Source organism: Anomalospiza imberbis, chromosome 8 (assembly GCF_031753505.1).
Source record: "Anomalospiza imberbis isolate Cuckoo-Finch-1a 21T00152 chromosome 8, ASM3175350v1, whole genome shotgun sequence".
NCBI lineage: Eukaryota > Metazoa > Chordata > Aves > Passeriformes > Viduidae > Anomalospiza > Anomalospiza imberbis.
The window spans coordinates 1852023-1875917 of NC_089688.1; the positions used below are offsets into that span (position 1 = coordinate 1852023).

General features: G+C 49.0%; 1 long non-coding RNA gene across 10 annotated transcripts in view; it reads left to right on the forward strand.

Moving 5' to 3' along the window:
* Nucleotides 1–23895, forward strand: part of LOC137477732 (uncharacterized) — a 67107-nt gene that overhangs the window by 31954 nt on the left and 11258 nt on the right. For all 10 annotated transcript variants that reach the window (XR_011001162.1, XR_011001158.1, XR_011001157.1 and 7 more), the window contains 3 exons: nucleotides 616–895; nucleotides 6571–6885; nucleotides 14266–14335. This is a non-coding gene — a long non-coding RNA (uncharacterized lncRNA). The remainder of the gene's footprint in view (nucleotides 1–615; nucleotides 896–6570; nucleotides 6886–14265; nucleotides 14336–23895) is intronic.

A 23895-nucleotide genomic window follows, 5' to 3' on the forward strand; every position in this document is an offset into this window, starting at 1 on the left:
ATTCAGCAGTAGCTTTTCACTAAACTGTTTAATGGTAAATCTAAATGCAAATCAGTGCTCTGGTTTATCAGTCCCACGTGTGCCAATGCACTGTGGCAAGCACCACGGTGTATAAGTAACTAACTGAGCATACAATGCCTGAGCTTGGTTTTAATAGAAGGAGGTTTTCTGCTCAGTGAGGGGCCGAGGGAGTTGCTGTTGGGAACAGAGGAGCTTTTCCTCAGAGCCCCAGCCTTGGGATGGAGAATGCTGTGCCCTGATGATTTCATGCTTGAAAATCTCACCTTTGTTTTTCCACCTGGATGAGAAGATTTTGAGTGTTCAGTCTGAGAACCTCTTTGCTACAGCTAAAGATTTGTACTGCTCCAGCTGTGCTGAGAGCCTGTAGCAATGCTCTGCACCAGGGATTTCGCAGGTTCACCAAGACAAAGAATTTCCAAAGCAGCTCTCTCACTGTAGGCACATCTCTGTCATGAGCAAAACCCATCTCCCACAGGCTGCTGTGGGAATTCTTAGACTTGGAAGATAATGGGGAATAGTGCCGCAGGGATGGAGGCTTTTTCTTGTCTTATTTGTAGCAATGTTGTTCTTAATTTAATTCTCTTGCCCACCCAGGCACTGCAGGAACCAAGATAACAGCAAAAAGCAGCCTAGCAGAGATGACCATCTCTGCAGACTCCAGTGGCACCGAAAATTAAAAATCAGTTCCAAACAAGGAAGAATGAGCCCAGCAACAAACAAAAAACGAAATAACTGCAGCAAAGAAATAAAACTTCTCCCTGTGAAATGCTTCTTGGCCATGAAAGGCTTCTGCTGTGAGAAAAAAGTTCCTCCATGAAGAAGGGTGCAGAGCCTGGTTTCCTCAGAGCCATTTCCCTCATCATCTGAACAAAAGGTGAGAGGTTAGTTGAAAACACAAGGACAGGCGTGGGCAGTTTAACTGTGTGTCCACCACTTGCTGTCCCGTGCTTTCCTCCAGCAAAGCCCTCCCTCTGCGGGGTGTGTGGGAGAAGGGGTGGCCCCAAACTGTGCAAAACCTGTGTTTGCTCCATCCTCTCTTGGAAGCTCTGACCCAGCCTCTGCAGGAGCTGCTGGTGGCCATGCTCCCATCCTGGATGCAGCTCAGCTCTGCTTGACTGTTCTCACACAGCTCTGGGGACAGGTTCCCAGCACTGCAGCTGCACAAAGCCGGTTTGGCTTTGTTGGGAGGGAGGCAACAGCGAGCTCAAGCATTTTAGGGTTATGAAAATATAAAACCCTAATCAGATACTACTAACTTTGCCTCTTGCTTACTTCCTTTGCTGCTACCAGTGCTAGGAGTTCATATTGTGCAGTGAACCCCTTTGTTTTGTAGGAGACCAAGTGATTGAAAACAGCCATGATATTACTATGCATGGACAGTATATTTTTTCCATGTATTTTCATAACCCTTTTCCCAAAGGATCAAATGTGTCTTTATTCTATAACTCCACAATGGGTTAGAGCAGCTCCTCGGGCGGGAATTGTTCTGCTCCATAGGCCACTTAATACTTCTAAACAAATACCAAATTAGGTAGGTAATACTCAGTATTCCTGACCTTACTTGCAAAGTATGTGTAACTGCATCTCAGAGAGACAAGGGTGTAGAGATACCCATTGTGAACCAGAGGTTAAAGATGACAAAATACTTGTTATGGGGTTTTGGTTTTTTCTGTCTTAGTTTTTGGAGTTGTTTGTTGCCTTTAGTTTTATTTTAATAAAAAGTGAGGGTATGTGTAAAACTGCATTTCTCACAAAAAAAATGCAGGGAAGCTTTGATCTCAGACCTCTATTGTACCATAGGCATCTCTGGTACCTAAGCCAAAGTGTATCTAATTGAGAATGGAGTTTCACAATACTGCCATGAAATATATTTTTAAGTATGCATGTGTGCTTTTTGTCCCTAGTTAACACTGTGTAATTTTCTAAATATTGTCTAAATTTGAGCCATGACATCAAGATTCCACATCAGAGCAGGATCCCTGGTCATGGGAGGTTTCAGAGTCCCTGGCATGTGAGGTTTCCACTCTGCTTGCCTTTTGAGAACAGGCTGCTTGGGACAGACAGGATAGTGTGGGAGCCCTAGACCTTGCCTACACTATGAGCCCAGTGGCAGATGCTGCCAAACTGTTATGGAGGTGATGTTGTCCCACTGCAAGCCTGCCAGCCTCTAGGATATAGAGCGGCTGAGGACTGGGAAGGTCCATAACCAGGAAAGGAAAAAAAACCCTAAGTCTCTCTGCCCCAGTGTCTATCCCATTTGTGTGAGAGAGTTCTGACCTTTCCTCACAGGCGCCCTGAAAACTGATGTGGGTTTTTCTATTCCCCCATTGCTGTTTCTGTCAGGCAGCCCCCCTAAGACGTTTCACTCTCACTGCCTTGCCTTGGAGGGATGCGGCTGTGCTTGCCTCAGCCCCTTGCAGTGCTCCATCTGAGCAGCATTGTGCAAAGGGATGGTCTGCAGACCATGTACTTCCACTTGCAAGAGTCCTTCCCACCGCCTTGTTTTGTTATCCTCCTTCCTCCTCTCTTCTCTGCTCAGAAAACATCTGTTTCCAGATGTTGTTCTTGAGTCTAATAAATGCAGCGAAAGGCCTTGAGTTAATATATTTACAATAGCTGGAGATGTCGGCTGCTAGTTAATGGTGGTTCGAGCACACCGAGACCCCCATGTTTCCTGCAGGGGGGAGGGGGAAAGCAGAAGAACAGAAAGAGAAAGAGAACTGGGGTGGGGTTTTTCTCCCTAGTAAACGGTCTGAAAAGGGGAAGATTAGTGACAGGATTGAGCACATGGCATCTCCAGGCAGCTGGCTTCAACTTCCAGTTAGTGGCAGGAAGGACATGTTATTTTTTTAATGGAAGGTTGTCTTTAAGTGAAAGAAGGTGAGGAAAGCCTGCTGCTGTTATCTATCCCTTTACAGGTGAAGACCTGTTGTAGATACCTCGCTGGCTTGAACTGTGCTCATAGAAGCAAGAACCTCATCCATGCCCAGCTCAGTCCATTTCTGGCCTGCAGCATGGAGTGGTTCATGTACACCATACCTGCCTTGGGTCAAAGAGGGTTTAGGGTCTATTGCAATGAGACCACATTGTACCATATGAGGAGTCCCCACATATTGTGAACACTGTGTGTCTGTTGCAGAGCAGTGCTGGGCAAACTCTGCGAGGTGCTTTGCCCACGTAGAGATGTCCCTGAGAAAGACAAAGTGACTGTGCCAGCTCGAGACTGACCAAGCTGGAATCTTGCCACACCTGCTTGTAACTGATCAATTGACCCAGTGCCATGGGCTAGATGGGAAACTTTTTCATTGTACAGAGGAGTTTTAGCTGCTTTAGGAGGTTATATGTGAGTTCTATTTGCTCCAGTTCTTTGTATGTTTGTGCTGAGGTTCTTAAACATCCTGAAAGGCATGTTAGAAGCAATGGAAGTGTGTGGTTACTGTCCTTGTAAGGAATATCATCAAACTCCCCAGGGAAAGAGGGATGTAGCCTCAAGCTCAGCGTGTGCAGGGCTTTCTAAGAGTTGCTAGTCAGTAAAATTACTCCTGATTGCAAGTGAGTATTTGTTTCTACTCGACCAACTTTGAGAGTCACGAACTTGCAGGAGGACTGGTTTCAGGCCAGCACTCACCACCTCTCAGGCCATTGAGAGAGGTGAAGTCTGGGCTGTGCTCACCTCAGGGAGTGCTGAGATGATTCCACATGCCAGGCCTGTCTCGGGAGGCAGCTTTTTTGTTGAGCAGTGCTGCAGACTCGACATGCACAGTTGGCTCAGGTTTGTGGCTAAATTAGTCCATCTCTATTGGCATGGTATGACAGGGCTCCATAATATCTCATGGATAGAAAAATAACCCTCCTGCACATCTGCAGCTAAGGCTTCTGTGTGAAACCCGTCTGACTGCAGCTCCCCAGCCTGCAGCAACTATGACATATCCTCTAAATGAGCTGATCAGCTGGAGAGGGGCTGGCGGGGAGGCAGGAAAAGGCACTTATAGAGTCATTCAGGCGATGCTCGTGTCTGGACAGCAGGATCTGTATCAAAAACCAGCGCAAAAGAGCAGAGACCTCTCCCCAGTCAGTGGGGGAAAATGTGGTGTAGACACCCAGCAGATTTCCATTTTTACCTTAGAGGGTGTGTTTTTGTGATTTCAGTGCTTGGGCTGGTATAAAGCAGTGGGGGAGAGAGACAGCCTTAGGTGAAATTTTGTATAACACAGGCAGGTAGCTGCAGTCATCAGCCATTCAACGCCAGACTTGAGGTAGTGTACTGCAGCACTCTCTAGGACACTCAGCACCAGTTGCTGACTGGTGTTTTGCTGAGAAGACCTCTGCTTCTCAAACACTGTATCATCAGTTCAACGCCAGTCTTGAGGTAGTGTACTGCAGCACTCTCTAGGACACTCAGCACCAGTTGCTGACTGGTGTTTTGCTGAGAAGACCTCTGCTTCTCAAACACTGTATCATCAGCCTCTAGGCATCTCCCTTTCATTTCTCTCTGTCTACTTATTTGCTGTGATTGCAGGTGGTATCTTGGGTAACTCCCATGGAGCCAGGGCCTCAAAGACTTCTTTTCCTTTTTTAAAGAAGTAGGCTGCTAACACAGGGGGAGACTGGGCAGGGGGTATGAGGCCGGGGTGGCTACACCTCCTGAACGAATAGACACCCTTTGTGCGCCGGGTCTGTGGGTTACACATCTCTGCCCCGCTCATATGAAAAACTGTTGAAAGGCTGCAGCCATCAGAGGGACGTTTTCCCTGCGTGCCAGCACAGCAACGCAAATTTGAGCAGTGAGATGACAAGAAACCCACTAAAAGAAATAAAGAAAGGATTTCCTGCCTCGCAGACGCTAAAACCCCATTTTGGGAAGTGAGTGACTGTGAAAGGCATGAGGCCATTCAAAGAATTGGGGCTGTGTGCTACCAGGTCCTCCGAGGGTTTGTCTGGTGGAGGAGGAACAGCTCGTGCTTGCGTTAACCTGCTCCCAGAAGGTCTATCTCTTCCAGCCCCCTGAAACAGAGACCAGGCCAGAGATGAATATGAGTTTTCTCTGCCAGTTAATTTCCAGCACAGACTGCACGCAAAATCTTCATTTAAAACGTGTAAATGACAGCGAAAGAGCCACAAGGGAGCCAGATTTTAAGAGACCAATTTGCTGCCTGGGTTTTAATGACTGTGCACCACGGTGAGCTCTGTGCTGCTTCACTGCTGAGCGTGCTCAAGGAGAGGATGAAAGAATGGACAGACAGACAGGCAGGGGCTCAGCAGAGCCTGCATGTCACCCTGGAGGATAAAATATTGTATGTTATGCTCAGAAAAACTGGGAGACGTGGCCCTCCCTTGCTGCTGAAGAACAGAAGGAGGCTTTGTTTCCCAGACGCATGGCTCAGAGCTGCCCTACGGCACGTTTTGGGGAGACTGCTCGCTGCCAAAGGGGGATTGTCTGTCTGGTGCCCTGTGCCTGGTGGGACACGGAGATGATGGGAAGTTCTGCTTCACTAGAGGGCCTCAGCAGATTAGTTCCTCTGAACACCCCTGCCAAGTTGTACCCCCAGATGTTCCCCCCTTGCACTGCAGCCTGCTTGCCTGGGGAGTTTCTCCCTGCTGCCCTTCACTTGTTTCTTGCAGAGCCCTCAGCTGCCAGCCCTTGTTTCCAGATGTTTCCCTCAGCTTCTCACCCTGCTTGGCTGCTCTCCTCAAAATGTCGGGGTCCAAATACCCCACTGCCGGTGCCTCAGGGCTGTCCCAGGATCTGCGTGGGGGACGCGACAGCCCGTTTGTACCATCCCATAAAGCGCTCTCGGCTGCCTGGAGGAAAGGAAGACGCAGGCTGGTGTGAGCCCAGCCTCCGCTTTACAATCTCTTTCCTGCCACTATAAATAACCTCGGCGAGAGTCACTTCAAAGGGAAGGGCTGGCGGCGGAGAGGTGGTTTGGGGACCGAGCGGGACAGGGGCGTCCCACTGCCCGATCCCACCCCGGCGCTTTGCATAAATAAATAAATCATGCAGCAAGGGAGAGGTGGAGAGAGAGGGCGAGCAGAGGAGGTTACTTTGGGAAGCCGCGCAGCTCGCTCATCCCAGCCCCGTAGTTCGGAGGGAGTGTGTCATGTTACAGGGGAGCCACGATCAGCCAGAGCACAACGTCGCCGGAGCAGCTGAGAATTACCTCTCTCTAATGGGGACTTTCATGTGCGAGCTCCTGGCCAGTCTGCGAAGGAACTGAAACAGCTTAGAAAGAATCAAAACCCTACCAGCGAACCAAAAGACTGAAATACAGGAGGAAAAAAAAAAAATCTCGATCAGATTATTTTTTTCCCCCTCGCACTCTTTGCTGCAGTTGGATCCCTTTTTTTCTGCACCCCTTTTATGTGTGTGTGGTTTGTTTTTATTTTTTAAAGACATCCCCCCATCCACTTTTGTCATTATTGCTGTCACTTCTGATTTGCTGGCACTGGGATTCCCTTCGACGTTCTTTTCCTATGCCTTCTGGATTGTACGTCTTGGAGTAGGAGTGAAGCTTTATTTATTCTATTTATTTATTTATTGTTTCTCAGGACAGGGAGGGAATGTTGGAGGAGAAGAGCTGGAAAGGCGTCGACGAAGCAGCTTTTGACAGGGGGTGTGTGGCTCCCCCCAGGACCGGCGATGGGGAGAGATGCTGCCGCCTCCCTCTCCTGCTGGGCTCGGGGCTGCCCGGCGTGTCCCTGCTCTCTCTGGTGCTGAGCCTCCTGCTGTACTTTCGGACCTCCGATCTGCAATCCCGGGTGTCCCACTTGGAAGCGGACAGACCCACGCAGCTCCCTGCCTGGCTCTCAGCAGACCAAATGGAGACAGCTATTTTGGGAAGAGTTGACCAACTGCTCAATGAGGTCAGTGTTCTTTCATTTTGCATGTATAGTTTGCAGAATTATAGGTTTTAGGCATATGCACGCTTGCATAGTCACATCATCCATTTTTTCCCCCTTCCTTAAAAATGTATCTCTGCACGAGTGATGCTGCTGCTAGGTTGAATTCCCTGTTCCTTCAGGTCCCTCCCACCTCTCAAACTTGCTTGGCGTTTACTTCTCTCTTCTCAGCCCATGCTGCAGCCTGCACTTTGCAAAGAGGAAAGCCTCAACCCTGATCCTGCTGGGGAGGCAAAAACCTCCAGCCCTTCTCTTCAGGAGTCTTGCATGCTGTGAAAGAGTTAGAATCAGGGGTTAAGCCTGGGGATTCAGCATGGGTTTGAGCCCCGGAAGAGGGACAGGTAAGGCATGTCGCAGCCAGCATGGCTATGGGAAGAGGTAATTGCAAACACACCAATGTTGTGATGGGCTGACATTGCTGCTCTACCAGCCCTGACCCCTTCCACAGCTCAGGAAAATGAGACACACTGGTGTTGCCAGGATGGTTTCTGGTACTGCCAGGGCATCAGTATAGAGCATATGGCTGTGTTATACTCACTTGAGTCCCATCCAGACTCCACTGGACCCTGTTCCTCCTCTGGTGATGGGGGAATGCTGCTACTGGCTTCAGCAGGTCAATAAAGAGGGCCCAAAAGCACAGATTGTTGTTGCTGACACCTTTTACTTTGTTGTGTTGATGCTACTGTGGGCAGTCTGTGTTCCTCTGCTCTGGCTGCGATGAGTATTCCTTGCTTTGTTGTGCTTTGAAGTGGTGTTGACATGTGTCAGGGAGCAGATGGTGGCTCATGCCTCTGAATTCTCCAGACAGGTCCCCACTGACCTGTTCCCACTCAAGCTCTAGGAGAGGCTTGGGGGTGAAATTCAGGGATGGAGCCATTTCTACCCACCTCTCCTTTCTCTGTTTACTCTAGCTTTGGCTTGAGTCATGCTGGAGAGATCCCTAGGGCTAGCCCAAAAACTGTTTGTAGCTGAAAAAAAAATCTCTTTTGGGCTGTTATTGCCAGCTGAGGTGAGGAATGGGATGATCAGAGTGCTAACTACTGGGACCTGCCTTGGACAGTGTTGCCTGGCACCAGGGGTGACCTGGACCCCCTCCTGCTTTCTAGGAGCAGTGAAAGTCTGTGGTGAGGAGTCTAAACCTACAGCTGACAGGCTCTGCTTCTGTTTATGGGTCTTGTGAGAGCAGTCCCTGGATCTGCTGGGTTGTGCAGCCAAAAGCTGTGAACCTTGAGTTAGCAAACACTGCAGGAGCTGAAGGATACGGTTTTGAGTTGCCTCTTTGGATGAGGAATAAGGGAAAGACAGGGTCCATGGGGCAATATCCTGCTTTAAAAAGGTGTTTGGGGAGGTAGAAGCATTGCGAGTGATTTGATCTGTGCCCCGTGGTTGCACTCTCATGCAAGGACTCCTTCCCTGCCGCCAGGCAGGGGACAGTGCAGCAAGCCCTCTGTTGCTGCTGGCATGAGTCTGCTGGGAAGTCGAAGTTTATCTCTACGGAGATTTGAGAAGTGCCTCCCAGGAATGGTGCCTGGGGCCGGATGGCCCTGTGTCCTGCTGGCTCTGCTGGCAGCGACACCTTTCCACCTTTTTATAGCTCGGCTTAGCGAGGAAATGGGGGTCTCATGATGCCCATGTGCCCAGCAGCACCCCTGTTTCCTGAGCAGCCCCTCCTGTGCTCCTAGGGGTGGCCACAGTCCCCACTGCAGCCAGTGTGGGGAGCAGCTGTAGGATAGGAACGACTGCTTGAGGGGCCAGCACTTGCTCCTGAGTACCGCCAGGGTTACCAGCTCCATCCTGAGCCACAAGTTCAAAAAGAGCTTGGAGAAAAGTGCTGGAGACTGTGGAGGAGGAAGGATCTCCTGTCCCTTTATACCTGTGAAGGTCTGATGCCCGTGGGGGAGGTGGGCTCTGTCCCCTAGGGAGGACACCCTTTCCAGCTGTGCTGCCCACTTCTGCTAAGCATCTAAACCTCAGACCTCCACACTCAGCCAGAGGCACTGGCATGAACCAAGCAGCTCGAGCTCCAGGGCAAGGGGCTGCTGGTGGACAGATGGTGGGGTGCCCTATGAGGCTTTTGATTAGGAAAGAAAAATCCTTCCGGTCCTCCTTTTCATTACGTCTGAAGTGGGGCCCAGGACTGACTGGTGAGGGGCAAGGATGGAGAAAAACAGGGTAGGTAAAGGGAGCAGGGAAAGGATGGGAGAAAAAGTAAGGAAAGCAAAATAAGTTGTGCTGACCCATGAGTGGGGGAGAGGGGATGCAGATGGGTTTGCTGTGATGGACGTGAGAGTGGGATATTCATCTCCCCCTGCTCAGACCCTCGCCGCCTCTCATTGCCACATCCTCACCGTTTCCTGGTGTTTCAACCTTAATGGGTTTCACAGCTGCCAGCTCAGTGTTATCCATCACTAAATAAAACAGCAAAGCTTTAAAGGAACCCCAGCTTTAGAAGAAGCTGATCAGAGGTGGGAGGGAAGGCACAGCACAGGAGCACGTTTCTAGCTCTGGTGGCTGTGAAGATGAGCTAGAGGTATGTGACTAAGTAAAGTCTGTGAGGGCTGATAGAGGAGCTTTAAGATATGCTCAAAACCTGTACTGAGCTGGAGTGTGTAATGCCCTCCAGTCTGGGCCATGACTGTGCCCAGGTGTGCCCTAGGTGTTCTCAAGGGTCTGCGAGGGACACCATGCAGATTGCACTGAGAAGTGCATATTGCCAAAGTCCTTTTAGACGCCTTTCTTCTAGACAGGGAAAAATAAAGCAAAGTGTCAGGGAGAGGAGCTGGGGTGGTTTGCTTAAGATGTTAATTTTAAGGCAGCTGGCGGGGATGTTTTCTCCATCTCGGAGCCTGATTTTCGAGCACTGGTGGCTGGCTGTGGCAGAGTTTCCATCTCAGCTCAGGAGGAGCGAGGAGAGGGCAGCAGATGCTTTCCCAGAAGAAGCCTGACCAGTGCTTCATTTGCTACTGTGTAAGCCTCTGCTTGGTGTAGGCGAATACCACAAGGGAATTTTCTACCAGACTCAAATTGACTAGGTTTTCTTGTAAAAACATCTGTGCAGAATGGGCCAGGAACAGGTAGTACAGGGAGAACTTTAACTCCATGTAGGAATTCGAATTCCTCTGCATTTATGAGACATCATAAAATCATACAAGGAGCGCAAATAAGCTCACTACTGGCATTTGCAAGAGAGGCAACGCTTTCCAAAGAAGAAAACAAAGTCCTTTCCCATGCTGGGGAACACTTGGTGTTATTTCACTTGCCAAAAGCTCATCAGGGTGGAGAACGGGATGGATTCAGAGCTTTTGCTAGGAAAAAGAAATCCCAGAATTTGTGAGTTTGTAGAGATAAAAATGTGTATGTGTGATGCAGCAGCAGGTAATCCTGTGCACCCTGGGGGAATATCAGCTGCCCCTCAGTCTTCTTAGAGGCTTGTGTTGAAGGTGTTTGTTGTGGTTTTAGTGATTGTGAAGGGATTCAGGAATGTGCCTGTGAATGGGGAGGGAGCACTGATCCTCACTGCTTTCCCAACAGTCTCATTTCTCTGGAACTCTTTCCTTACTTATGCAAGCAAAGGAGGGACACCAGAAAACTCCTTCCCTCCTGACTTGAAGCATTTTTCTCCCCTCCTTTTATTCCATATCTCAAAGCACACTGCTTTGTTTCCCAGGGTCTGTAACCTTGCTCTAAGCATCCCCTGCCCTCATCTTTAGCTTAGTGTTCTTTGCCCTACAGTCAGGAGATCTATTTTTTTCTTTCAGCTTCTCTGGTAGCTAAGTTCCATTTCCTTTCAGCAGCTTGCAATCCCTGTACCTAGATGGTGTTATTTCCAAGCTTTTTGCTCCACCTGGGAGGACATGCTGCTCACTTTTGCTTTGTGCCATATGGTCCCATGATCCCAGGAGCTGGGCCTTTAAGAAAAAACGGGGAAATTGGAGGTAAAACAATAAGAGTTAACAAAACCACCCACCCCTGAAATCTTCCTGATGGTTGTAATAGATTATCTATTTAAAATGTGTTTCTCTTAGCTGTTGGAGATAGTGGTGGGAAATGATTTCACCTCCCCGGGTGACTGCAAACAACTGGGAATGCTAAAGAGCTATTAATCTGCCCTCTTTGAAGAAGTGTCCTCCCTCTCACCTAATCTCAAGTGCCCATCCAAAACAGACAGGCACTTGCAAGGTTTAGGAGACCACATCCATGGTCCTTTAATGTCAGAAGTGGTCTTGCTGTCACTGCTCTGTCCACCCATGTCAGTCCTGTCCTGTCACGCTTGTGGTGAGTTAACATAACCCATGGGAAAAGCCTGTGCTGACCTTACTGCCCATTCCCAGCAGGTCTTTCAGCACGACCCTCCTGGCCTTGCCCCTTGCAGACGGGATTTTCCCTTTCCTCGCACTCAGCAATGTGCCATGGCTCCCTGAATCCACAGAGGTGCAGGCAGGGGCAATCAGCTGTGGCTCCAGTGCTGGCAAAGGATTTTTTCAGCCACTTGCCGTGGTGTAGGGGGAAGATGCAGCTGTTATGTCACTGGATAACGTGACAGATGAGAGCAGGCTCTGCTGACAAAGCAATCCCCTCCATAGGAAGTGTTTTCAACCTTTCTGGAAGGTAGCCTCTTGCTGCTCTTGGTGTTACAAGCTCCAGGTATCCCCCAGGTGAAAAAGCAAACCCCAGATCTCAGGAAGGAGATTGCTAACACTAGATTTCCAGAACCTACCTACTTTTAAAGTTTTTCTCACAGAAGCCAACCTTGCCCTAAAACTGAATGGTTTTCTGTTGCCTGGGAATGAAAGTTTTCTCTTGGAAATGACATTTTTAGAGGGAAGTACATTTGGTTTCCTTTCCAGAACAAAGCCAGCTTCTTGTGTTGGACCAGGCAATATTTTGCACAGTGGAAACAAGGGAAGCAGAAAAGGCTGGGGGGTTTGTTTTGTTTTGCCATCTCCACCCAAAGTTGAACTGAGGTCTCCAAGAGCCAAGGATTTTTTTTTTTGTGGCAGTGTTTGTTTAATAGACTGTGCAGGAGAATGAACACCAGGCGCTCCTAAATCCCTGGTAGGTTTTGCCTCCCACTAAAGGGGAGCAGTCCCACAGCACCACTGCCCTTTGCACTCCCCAGGGATGTGCAGAGCTCTTGGGCTTGAGGGAGACACGAGGGATGGGGCAGAATGTCCAAATGCTGGTAAGCGTGCGATGGCTGCGTGCTCATGGTGCACAGGGCTGTGCTCCTGCCTGCCCAGCAGCACCTGCACCTCCCTCCCCAGGGGCCCCTGGCCTTGAGAAGGCTATTTCAATTGTCCCAGATCTTTCCACTACCTTGACCCTGCAGATAAAGCCTCAGGGAAATGTTATCAGCCCTATTCCGTTCCCAGTCATGCTCAAGTCCTGCTGGGTCATCACTTCCCTGTCCAGCTATGCTGCTCCTCTCTTTGTAAGCCGGCACAGCAACCCAGCCAAGGCTTCTTGCGGCACAGCCTAACTTGGCCATTCCCCCTTACAGCCCCTGCACTGCCTCTGCACTTGGTGGGGCAGGGATCTGTTCCGTGTTTCCGTGCAGATCTCTGTCCTGTAAAGGCCCCTGTTGTTTGCAGGGTGTTTGGACCCTTGTTGGCTTGGCAATGGCTTTCTGCTCCTGCTGTTGCAAACCATCATCCCTTCCTTGTCGGAGCCCGATTCCCAAACATGGGAGCACCACCCAAATGTGTCAGTCTGGCGTTGGAAACGTTTTAGTTGGCACATTTGTAGATGGGAATGGGGCTGTGTGTGTCCACATGCCAGCGAGTATCCAAATAAAGGCTCTGCTGTCCTGCTTGTGCCCATGTTTGACCACTAGTAGTTAGAAGCCAGGCAGAGCTGCAGAGCAGAGCTGTGCCATCTGGGGTGGCAGCAGGATGGGAACGTGCCCAAATGCAGAAATTCACATATCTGTGCTTTTAGCTGAGAAGGTAAACACCGATGAAATGCTCTATGGGAACTGCCAATTTTCCTTGCCTAAAACCCTCTCCTCACCCTGCTATCAAATCAAGTTGCTATCAAAACATTTCAATCTACCATGCAAAATAAAGCTCTGAAAATATTTAATTTCTAGTCAGTCACAACAACCGTTACTCTTTTGACTTGCAATGAGGAAGCCAGTCCTTTCAAAGTGAAAAAATGGAAATGTTCCAGCCAATTCTGGCTTCCTTCATCCCAGGCGGAAACAAGTTGATTTACTTTAATCCTCTCTAAAAGAATTTTTCCCCAAACTGATGCCTTCTTGCAGGAAGGTGCTCAATTACTTGTGAAAATAAAGCAATTTCTATATGATCTTGGGCACGAGCTTCTGTTGTGTCCTATATAAGGCTATTTCTTTTGAAATATTGGCCCACTTGCGAAGTAGTTAAAAAAATAGGAAGGCTCAACGGGAATGGGCAGTTGGGCTTGGAGGTATGGAGGGAAGAGAGAGTGACTCCAGAGCTTAGGAACCCCAGCAGCTCAATGTTCTCAAATCATTAACCAAGTGTGGTTTGCAGGCATTAATGAATAACCTATTTGGATTGATTTGCATTTTCTTCACTAAATTACGGTTATTTTATAAAGTCTGTGAGGGGTGGTGGGGATGCTACCCCTGAAGCACATTATGCTCAGGACATGGGTTAATTTTGTTGATGTTCCCAGTGAGGGATGATGCAGTGACCTCAGGTGGACTTCCTTTGCCCTTCAAGAGGTACAGAGATGGGCCCAGATAGCAGGAGACTGGCACGCTGGCACCATTAGAAATCCAAACTCATATATGAAATGAACATTCTGACAAAATTCCACCTTGTGGAAGCTCTTGATAGGTTTTTTTGTGTTCTGCCCTTGGGGAAAAATTAAGTTTCACAGCATCTGAAGATTTCAGGGGATGCTGTTGCTGTTTTCAGTTCATCTTCAGCCATAACCTTGCAGTGGGACCCTTCTGTCCATCCAGGTGTCTCCAAGAACATAAGGAATGTGCTGCAGGGTGGAAAAGGACCTGCTTCAGATCTTCATTTTCTACCCACTGAGTGGGTCTTCTGAGAAATGCGGCTTTGTCACGAGGACACAGTCACCAATTTATTTGCCACTGCCGGCTCTTGGTTTTGTAATGCCTGTCAGGAGGACCACATTTGGAGGCCATTACGAAACTCCCTCAGCCTGCTTTCAATCAAACCCTGCATTTCTAGTTAAGGGCTATGAACTTTATTGCCTTTCTTCGTTCCCAAACTGTTCTGCCCTGTCTCTCCCATCTCTACTTGTGCAGCATCCCCCCCCAGTTCCACTTTTTCAAGAATTTGGTTTCAATGATACAAATGATTCCTTTTTCTGTTTTTCCTCTCTTGGCAGAAATTAAAGTTGCACTTGCCAAGACATCGAGAAGTTCGAGACACACACCAGCGGTGCAACTGCCCAGCAGGTAGGGATCCACAGCTGGCACTGTGGAAGGTGACAAAAACTTTTCTGTCTACATCTCATTGAAGGATTTTTTAATGCAGTCTCCTGTGTGAATGCAAAGTTGTGTGTACTTGCATAACAGTTTGCTTGAGGTATAGGAAATTGATATGGAGATGTGGGCAACAAGTTTGGTATGTGCGTAGGTGCCAACATGTGAGAGGAACAACAGGAAAAGTGATAGACATCCAGATGGATGTCTAGATAGCCAACAGAGAAGGACACATCTGGAGAGCCAATGTTCCCACTGATTTTAGATATCAGTTTTGAAATGGGCAGAGAAGCTCTTGAGAAGTGCATCTTTCTTGGCTGATTTTGGAAGGTTTGAGACATGTAGGCTAGATCCAACACCGAAGCTGAATTTTGGTGAGCCAAAATGCCTCTAGGGTGAGAACATTTGAATTCCTTGGTGTTCTACAACTATCTGAGGCATGTCACAGAATTATCAGCCTTCTGCTAGAAGCAGCCATTTATGAGGGGCTTGAATGAAGTGGTCATTTGAGGTCCCACTCATATAACATACAGAAATATTATGGGATTGCCTAATTGCATTATGGTTTTAATCATGTTAATATCAAAAGGCTCTTTGAGACCCATCTTCTGAAGTGGTTTCAATACAATAAGTGACAAATTGCTATGGAAAAAACGTTTGTGAATGGCATTTCATTCCATGAGTATGAATCATTCAGCCTTCCTCATTGTCTTTTGATGCATTTGACTAGAAAAAAATAGAGAAGTTCCAGCTACCACTCACATCCTAAGTTGAAGTTCTGGGAGAATTTGAATCTGTATATTCAAACTGGGTGACTGAAACTCGTTTTGCAAAGAAGGCGGCAGGGAAAGTTATGTCTGGATGAGCACATGAAAGTAGCATTTCCATTTTCAGTTGTTTCCCCTTTGGCTCTCCTTCATGTCCAGTGTGACAGTATCTGGCAGTGTGCTTAACAAAGGGTATTTAAATGTGGTCAGCAGTTGGGATAAGGGTGGATAAAATTACAAAGGGGTTGTCTTTGCTGTAGGTAAGGGCTCAAAATCATTGTATTTAGGTTTGTGCAGACATAGTCTCTTGCCAGACTAAAATGAATTTGTAGCACAGCAGCTTGTAAAAGCAAGAGTTAAAGCTCTACAGGTTTGTGGTGGAAAATAACTAAAATCCAGGATCCAGAACTGTAGAACATTGGAAAAAGCCTGATTTGACTAGTCCCAATCAGGATTGTTGGACTTTCTTTTTAGTCCCAGAAAGAAACAACGGGAGCAATTTTGGTTTAAATTTAAAAGATGGTACAAAGGAAGCATTTTCTAAGTATCGTTTCTCAAAAGAACATATCAAAACTGAGTCCAACTGATTTTAAATACCAACATTTTCCCTTCAGTGGGAGCACAAAACACAGCCCTCCTACATTTTTAAATTCTTGCCGGGACTTGACAAATAAATGCCATAAAACCACAGGAGTGAATGTCCTCCTGGTGTTTCTGAGCCAGCTTGAAAAGGGAAACTTAGAACTTGAATGCAGAGCAGAGAAAAAAGGTATTAGTTCCCTGTTGAGGCCATCTGAATGTCACTCCTACACCATTTGTATGATAGACTAATCACCGAGGCATTTCAGCATCGAGATCTTTACACTTGGTTCCAGATACTCACATCCCTTGGGAAGCTTTGCCAGCAATCTGTGCTGGATTTCTCATAAATCTTAGGTGCCCATTCATTCCACTAAGCTCATAGTATTGCTGAATAACAGCTTTGATTCAGGAGGACAGTAATAATAAATGTCTCCTAAGGATTGAGGCTTTCTTTTTACCTGTCAAACTCGCTTGTCTTTGTCAAATATTCTGTGGATACAGAAACTATATATCAAACTCTCCCCCACCCGTCAGCTAATCTGTTGAGGGAAATTGTGAAACCATGGTCTAAAGCTGATGTTGTGGCAGGTGAGGTTTTGATTGGCTTGGAGCAGTACAGAAACAAAGGCACCTTCAGCCAGCTGTTGTCTCCTCTTAGACCCTTTGCTCCAAGGTGTTTCCCTTTGGTATCCAGGCTGGTGCAATGCAGCCCACCTGACCATTTTTCAACGTGGTCTCTCTTCCAGCCCAAGACCTTGGGAATCCTTTTCCTCTATGCATTTTTCCCTGGTGTTTAAAACACCCCAAGGACCAGACAAGATGTCCTTTGCAGGAGACCAAGGTATTCAGAAGCGTCAAGCTGTTGCAAGACTTGGCGCATGCCTGTTGCTTCTCACTGGCCCACTTCATTGCCCATAAACACATCATGCTCCTCAGCAAAATAAATGTTTATCAGAAGTGACATTTGAGTTCACCCCTGTCTGTGAGTCAGGTCCCTGCATGGCAGAGAAGGGGAAAAGGAAGACAAGTTCATTTGCTGACCTGTTCAGTGCGGATGTGGAGGTCCAGGGCAGTGTCACTCATTGCCATAGAAGAGCTTCTGGACAGATGGGACTGTGAACAGAAATGGTTTGGAAAAGCTGAGAATAGGAGGAAAAGAAGATTATGAAGTGTGTGACTGTGCTGTGGCTGTCTGAGAGTGTGTGATAAGGATTCTAGAAATAACATGGTCAGGAAAACAGCACAGCTGTATTTACAGCAAACGATAAGAAAATTTTCATATGACTGGAAAGCAGCTTCTTCAGATCACTTGGGCTGGGTGTAACTACCTGTGAGATGCTGCTCCTTGGCATTGCGTTTTTTGAGTTTAGAGGTCACAGTGGGTTTCTCCAGCAGTGTCTTGGTGGGGAGGACACAGCCCTCAAGTTTTACATAACCTATCTGGGTAATGTCTTTGTTCCCTTCAATAGATAACCTCTGTCATTCCTTCTGTCCCCACTTACTGCTAGACAGATCTGGGACAACTTTGTACAGGTTGGAGAAGAGAAACCTCAATGGCAGCAAAGACTGTACCCAGCTGTTCTCCAACCCCAGACCCTGTGCTGGGGATGGGGCCAAGTGTGGGCAGGGAGCTCACACTTGCTTTGGTCTGAGGTTCTTGAATGCATGCATGTGACTTGGGGAATTTTTCTGGGACTGAAAAGATGCTTTTCCATATGGTGTGTGGATGTGGTCGGGAGCTACCTGAGGCTGGAGGATCCTCTTACAGCCAACTGACCTCCCTTAATTTCCTCCATGTAGTAAAAAAATGCTGCAAGGGGAAAGCATTTTGTTTCAGGTTGACAGGGCAAAAAAATCTAAGCTTTCCTGGTCTATTCTTGATCCAGTTGCAGATCCAGACTGCGTCTGCCTGGGCAGCCTCAAACAGCCAGGGATTACACCACAATCCCTTCCCACAGCTTTCCTGGAGGAGGTGGGCGCTTGTGTATTTTGTATATTGTGACTCTCTTTATTAGACCTTTCCCATCTTCCTCTCCTCAGCTCTGATTTTCACAGTCCCCACGTGGCTGTTTTTCACTGTGCTGGCTCTCTGCTCTGGTCTTCAATATCCCTTTAAAAAGAAAAAATAAGCTGGCTGCTTTCCCTCTGCCTCCACAGTGCTTGTTTTGGTCCGGTTTCTCCTTGGTCAGGTTGGGAGCCTGCGGTGCTGGAGGCGGTCAGCCATGCAAGCAGGGAAGCAGCTCAGAGGGATGCTGAATGACTTTTCCATCCCTCCCTGTGGCAGCACTTGGGAGCAGAGGAGGGACCTGGGCTGCAGGAGGAGGCAGCTCCCAGGCATTGGCACTGGCAGTCAGAAGAAGGTTGCACAGCCCTTCCACAAACCAATGTACCTTCTGTTGTTACAGGGACTTGGAGGATGGTGTGGGGCAGCTGCAAGAATTTTGGCAGTGGCCAGGAGCTGAGGTTTTCTCTGGAATGTCTTTGAGGCTTTGCAAAGGAATGTCCCCTGGGCATTTCTTCTCCTACAAAATGTCACCCACGTTTCCTATCTGCCCCACCATGGGGCACCGAGAAGACTGCTTGGCCACCCTTCAGCTGTGATTGACTTTACAGAAATACCAGCAGGAGATACTGCAACTCAAAATTGTTGCTGCTGTTCCCCTTCTTGCAGGGAAACTTGCAGGAGCCAAGGTGCAGCCATGGCCCCAGTTGCACCCAGGGGACGTGTGCCACTTGGTGCACACACTCAGTCCAGGCATTCTGCTTTCCTTCTTGGCTACACCCATTCTCTGCTGTCCAGACCCCTCGACACACTGGCAGTTGCTGGATGAAGCCAGCAAGAAACAGTGTAGGGCTGCAGTGGGATGTTGGATTCCACCCAGGATGTGACACCCAGAACCAGTGGGGCCAGCTGATGGGAAGTGGACTTCCCACATCCCAACCTGTGCCTGTCCCCAGGGGCAAGTACAGAGGAAGGAAAAAATGCTGGGAAAGGCAGCAGATGAGGGGTTGGTGGGGACGGCTGGAGCAAGGGGAGGCTCCTGGGCAGTGTGGGCTGAGCCTTGGCCCTGCAGCATACAGGCAGGATGTTGTATCCAAGTGGATGCATCCGTTTCTAACTTGGGATTTGTATCTTCTCCCCGAACATCTCTGTGGAGAAGAGCCAAAAAGGGGGACAGTGCCTAAGTCCTGCCTTCTCCCCACATCCCGTCTGGGGTGCTCCATCTCTTGCCAGGTTGTTTTCATGGCTTTTATATTTTCTCGCTGTCATGTTTACCGTGATCCTTTTTCAGCTTGCTGGGGCTGCTTGGACAGGTCACAGAATCATAGATTGGTTTGGGTTGGAAGGGACCTTAAAAGATTATCTAGGTCCACTCCTCTGCCACAGACAGGGACACCTTCTGTTAGACCAAGTTGCTCCAAGCCCTGTTCAACCTGACCTAGAACACTTCCAGGGATGGGGCAACCTCAGCTTCTCTGGGCAACCTGTGCCAGTGTCTTAATGCTGCTCAAAGGCTCCCATGAGATTAAAAACATGAACACACTGGTGAGCCCTGAGAGGCAAAAGTGGTGTTTAGGATCCCGGTTGTGGGGTGAGGGTGTGGAAAGGTCAACTCCAGCTATTTAAACACCAGCAGCCACAAGCTGTGTCAGTGGCCCTGGCTCAGAGCCATGAGGAGGATGAGGTGGGAGGGTGCAATGGAACACCCTTGGCCCCGTGGCCTTACTGTCAGGAGGTGCATTGAACTGGTTGAAATGCTATGGTTTTGTATTTCACCCCTTTTGAGGACAGTAAGTCAACGTGGCTTTCTATGCTGACTGTGCAAAAGGTGTTTTCTGCTTTGAAAGTGGCTCAGTGCAGCTTTTTGACAAGCGCTGACAAAAAAATTGGAAAAGAGGACTTCTGTCTCAAGCAGCTGCTCCTTGCCAAAAGCTTTGGGCTCTCTGAATTGTGTTTTCCCTTGGAAGGACTAAGCCCTCGTGGCAGGGCTGACCAGAGAGCTGGGATGTGGAGGGAGCAGTGCCTGGGCTGCTGCGATGGGCATCCGGCAGCGCTGCAGCCACGGCAGCACATTGCCATGTCAGAAAATGGGGTTCTCTGGCATGCCATCCCCCTTGCACATCTGGAAGAAAAATTGCAGTATAATCATTGCTTAAATACTACCCTCCTTTTTCCCCTGGGAATTCTATTATTCCCTGAAACTGAAATATATTCCCCCATCCACATTTTTGGGCCCTCCAGAGTATATACACACTTCAGCCTGTAAAGTTGCTCATGCGCCCTGGGCTGCTGGCTGTATTTTGGGTTGGGGTTTGTTTGGTTTAGACATACTGTTGTTTCATTTGTTTTGAAGATGCAAACCACACAATGAATTCCATGGATTCTGTGAGCAGTTATGAATAAATGGGGATGAACAATTCAGGAAAAAACCAAACAAATAGTTTGTTTGGTCACTTAACTCTCTCTCTCTGAACATGTAGGCTGCTGTGCTCTTAACTGGAGTGGCTTGAGGAGTCATCCCAACCTTGGCTTTTGTCACCTGTATGTTGCCACACTGTGGCTGAGGGACAGGAGGAGGGAGAAAGGATGTTCCTTAAACCTCTAAGCATCAGCTCATCCGGCTTAGTCTGCTTTTGGGATTTAAACGGACTTTATTAAGGAGTATTTAATTGATTTTAATTAAGCTGCAGTCGTTGCCTGAGTGCAGATTAGGAGGGCTTGGGTAAGCCATTAATACGTTTGTGAGCATGGCCTGCGCTGCAAAATGGTTGGAGGGTTCCAAGTATCCTTGGAATGCTACTATGCAATACGGTTAGGATGGCAAACGCCTCAGCCTTTCCCTCTTTATCCAAAATATGCTTAGAAACAGCCAAAGCATTGAAAAGGGAAGGTACTCTGGAACACTGGTGCTCTGAAAGAGGGTGGCCTGTTTATATACACCCATCTACTTGTTCAGATAATTCCCCCTTGCCATGCTCAGGCCTGTTTCCTCTACACCTCAGGGCTCCCCTCTCTTTTATATGTCTTCTTATTTTAAACTTTTTATTTTTGGCTTTTTTAAAATTTGAAACTGGATGGAAGGTGGTTAGAATTTCCTCCAAAGACATGGAATTGCTATGGGACTTTTTCTCTGGAGGCTGAGCTCTGCCCAAAGGTGCAAACAGGTGAACATTTATATTCAGGTGTGCATGAGTCCTGGTGATGCAAACATTAGCTTTAACGGTGGTTGTATATTATGGCCCAAATGTTACATCCTAGCCCTGGATAAACCTTGGTTGTTTGAGACAGCCGTTCCCCATGCAAAAGCAGGGATAAACGAACCTATTTCTCAGGCAAAGGTATGGTGCAGAGAGAGACATTGAGGATTAAATGCACGGGAAGGAGATTTTGGAGCAGATACCCGCCGTGAAGTGCTTCGGCCAAAGCACAGATTGGGGCAGGAGAAAAGCGTGGCTGTGCTGATTTTTATCAGGCTGTGGTCCTGACGTGACCTTTGCTGTCCGTGTCTCAATAACAGTCCAGTGGCACATGGCACCCCACGTGCAGACTGGGGCCCGACAGGTTGCCTGTGGGGCACCGGGGCGCATGTTGAGGGCTGCAGCAGGGAGCTTCTGCATGTTCGACGGGTTTGTGTACAGATGTTTGGTAGAAGTGTTTACACCATTGCGTGCCTGTGCTTACAATGTATATGGTACATATGGGCATAAATCAGCGCCTTGACAAAGCAAGGCAAAAACATCCCAGCTGGCTGAGGAAACCCGAGGAGCACATTGCACTGCTACTGTATGGCAAGGGCTTTGATTGAGCACGAGCGTGCTACCGGGGTGGAGGATTTTCCCCAGGCCTGGACTGTGTGCACATGGCCGGGCTGGTTTGCGTCAGCCGCTGACGCACGTCCGGGCCCCGCGACGCGGGTCTCGCGTGTGCTGCCCATGCTGGCAGCTCTGCGGCGGCCGGAGGAATGAGGGTGAGCCGTACCGGCCGCCAGGCTCCATGGCGGGGCACGGCGCCCGGTGCCGGCCGAGCCCCTTGCGCAAAGCGTGGGCGCCCGCCAGCCGCCGAGGAGCGCTGAAAATACCCAGGATGGGCCAAGGGGGATGTTGCAGGCGCCAAGCGGCTGGGTCCGAAGCTGTTTGCAAGGGGACTTTGCTTCGGTGCCAATGTTAGATGCTGCCATGCGCCTGAGGGCCATGGGGAGTTAAACAGTGGGTTGCTGGCCTGGCCAGTGGCAGGATGGCTCTGTTTGGTGTCCCTGTGGTGGGGCAGAGAGGGATTTTACAGTGGGATGCAGAGGCCTGTGAGGAGCCGTCCTCTCCAAGGTTTCTGCTTTCAGTGTGGTGATACCCGATTCCCTGTTGGCTTTTCCGGGCATCTGCCTACACCTTTGCCCTATGGGGACCAAGGACCAGGCTGATCCGTCGGTGCCCGAGGGTGTCCCAGGACGCAGATCAACAGGAAGAGGGGAGGGGCGGTTTTCCTTCCCCCGGATCGCCTTTCAGCCCTTGTGCCAGGCTGGGGCCGCAGGTACGCTGATGGCACAGGGGCAGAGTCAGCCTTTAAAAGGGAGAGGTTGCATCATGCGGTGCTGGGCGGGCCTCGGGAGGCAGAAACCTCATCTGTTAAACATATACCGCCCCCCCTCCGCCGGGGAACATTCAATCCTCTCTTTGATGGACGTCCAAGAAAATACTTCTTCCACATCCTAAACTTGTTAGCACCAGTTAATCATCTTAACCTTCTTCCCCTCCGAACACACACTCCAACGAGTTTCCCATCGCTGGCAGCTGTTAAAGACGCAGCGATGCTTTTTGTGCCAGCCTTCGCAGGCGAGCGCACGGCCATTAATTATTAAACCTCCCGGCTGTCCCCCAGGTGGGAGAGCAGCAACCCACACCTTGTGAAGCCCCTTCGAACTGACTGTCTGATGAGTCACTTTGACGGTGGATACATTTGATGCAGCTCTCCCCTTCCAGGAGCTGTACCAGGTCTGTGTCCCTCTTTGACATTATGAATGCATTGTGAAGCAGAAGCCCTGGAAAATATTTATTTGCATTAGAGTGATTCTCCAATATCCCAGATGAACACTACAGAATGCCAGCAGTGTTCTGTAGTGTTCATCTGAGTTGGAGAGATGTGCTTATGTGTGGGGTCTGTGCCACGCACTTGGTGAGAGGTGTGGGCTGTGATATGACATGTGGTAACTGGGCATCTGCCCTTTATTGCATCTGGCTATTTCTCCCCTTTCCAATCTGGAAACCCCATCGTTGCCCATTGTGTGTCTTTGGTTTTCCCCTCAAAACACGGTTGTGTTTCAGATAGAAGAAAGGTGACACCCATCTGCAGTGCCCAGGGCTCTGGTAGGGCAGTGATGTGCCCTTCGATGGTGTCTACCTCTTGCACATAAAGGATTGGGTGGCAGCCCACTTACATGGGCTCTCTGGACCAATTCTACCCCTCACTCCCCAAACCAGTGCTGGGATGATTCCTGTTCTGCTTGCCCATCCTGTTCTAGCCTGGCTGCTGAGACTGAGTGTCTGTTTCTTCCTCGAGCAATGTCTTGGGTGAGCAGCATCGCAGACGGGCTGTGCAAGCAGGCGGTAATTAAATCGGCGTATTCCCCGGGGAGGGAGGCAGCTGATTAACAGCACATGGGGGGACATGGGGGGCTGAGACACACACGGGCAGTATCAATCCATCGCTTGCCTCACTCCTCGCCCTTAGGATGTCTGTTTTTTTTTTTTCTTTTTGCTTTTCTTTTTTTCCTTTCTTTCAAAGGGAAAATGAAGATTATATCAGCTGAACTGGAATCTGAACTGACAGAGCTTTGTGCGAGGGACTTGTTTATTATGATTTGGTGTTGCTCCGGGCAGTATGTCCCCCTCGCTGGGGACCACCCAGCTGTCCCATCCACGCCAGGCTACCCTTGCTACCCAGGCTACCCTTTGGGCGGCTCAGCCAGCAGCAGGTAGAGGACCTTTTGGGAGGACTCTTCCAGAGGCTGAACCTGGTATTGGAATGTGGCACTGGGTGGATGCAGCCAGATCCTGGTGGCTGCTCTTTTCTTGTCCTTCTCCTCTGTCATCTGCTGCTGCTGTCCCAGGGAGGAGATGTTGCTGGAGGCAACAGCAGCTGCTGGGAGTTGTGTGTTGGCCTCGTCCCTAACGGAGCTGAAGAACACAATG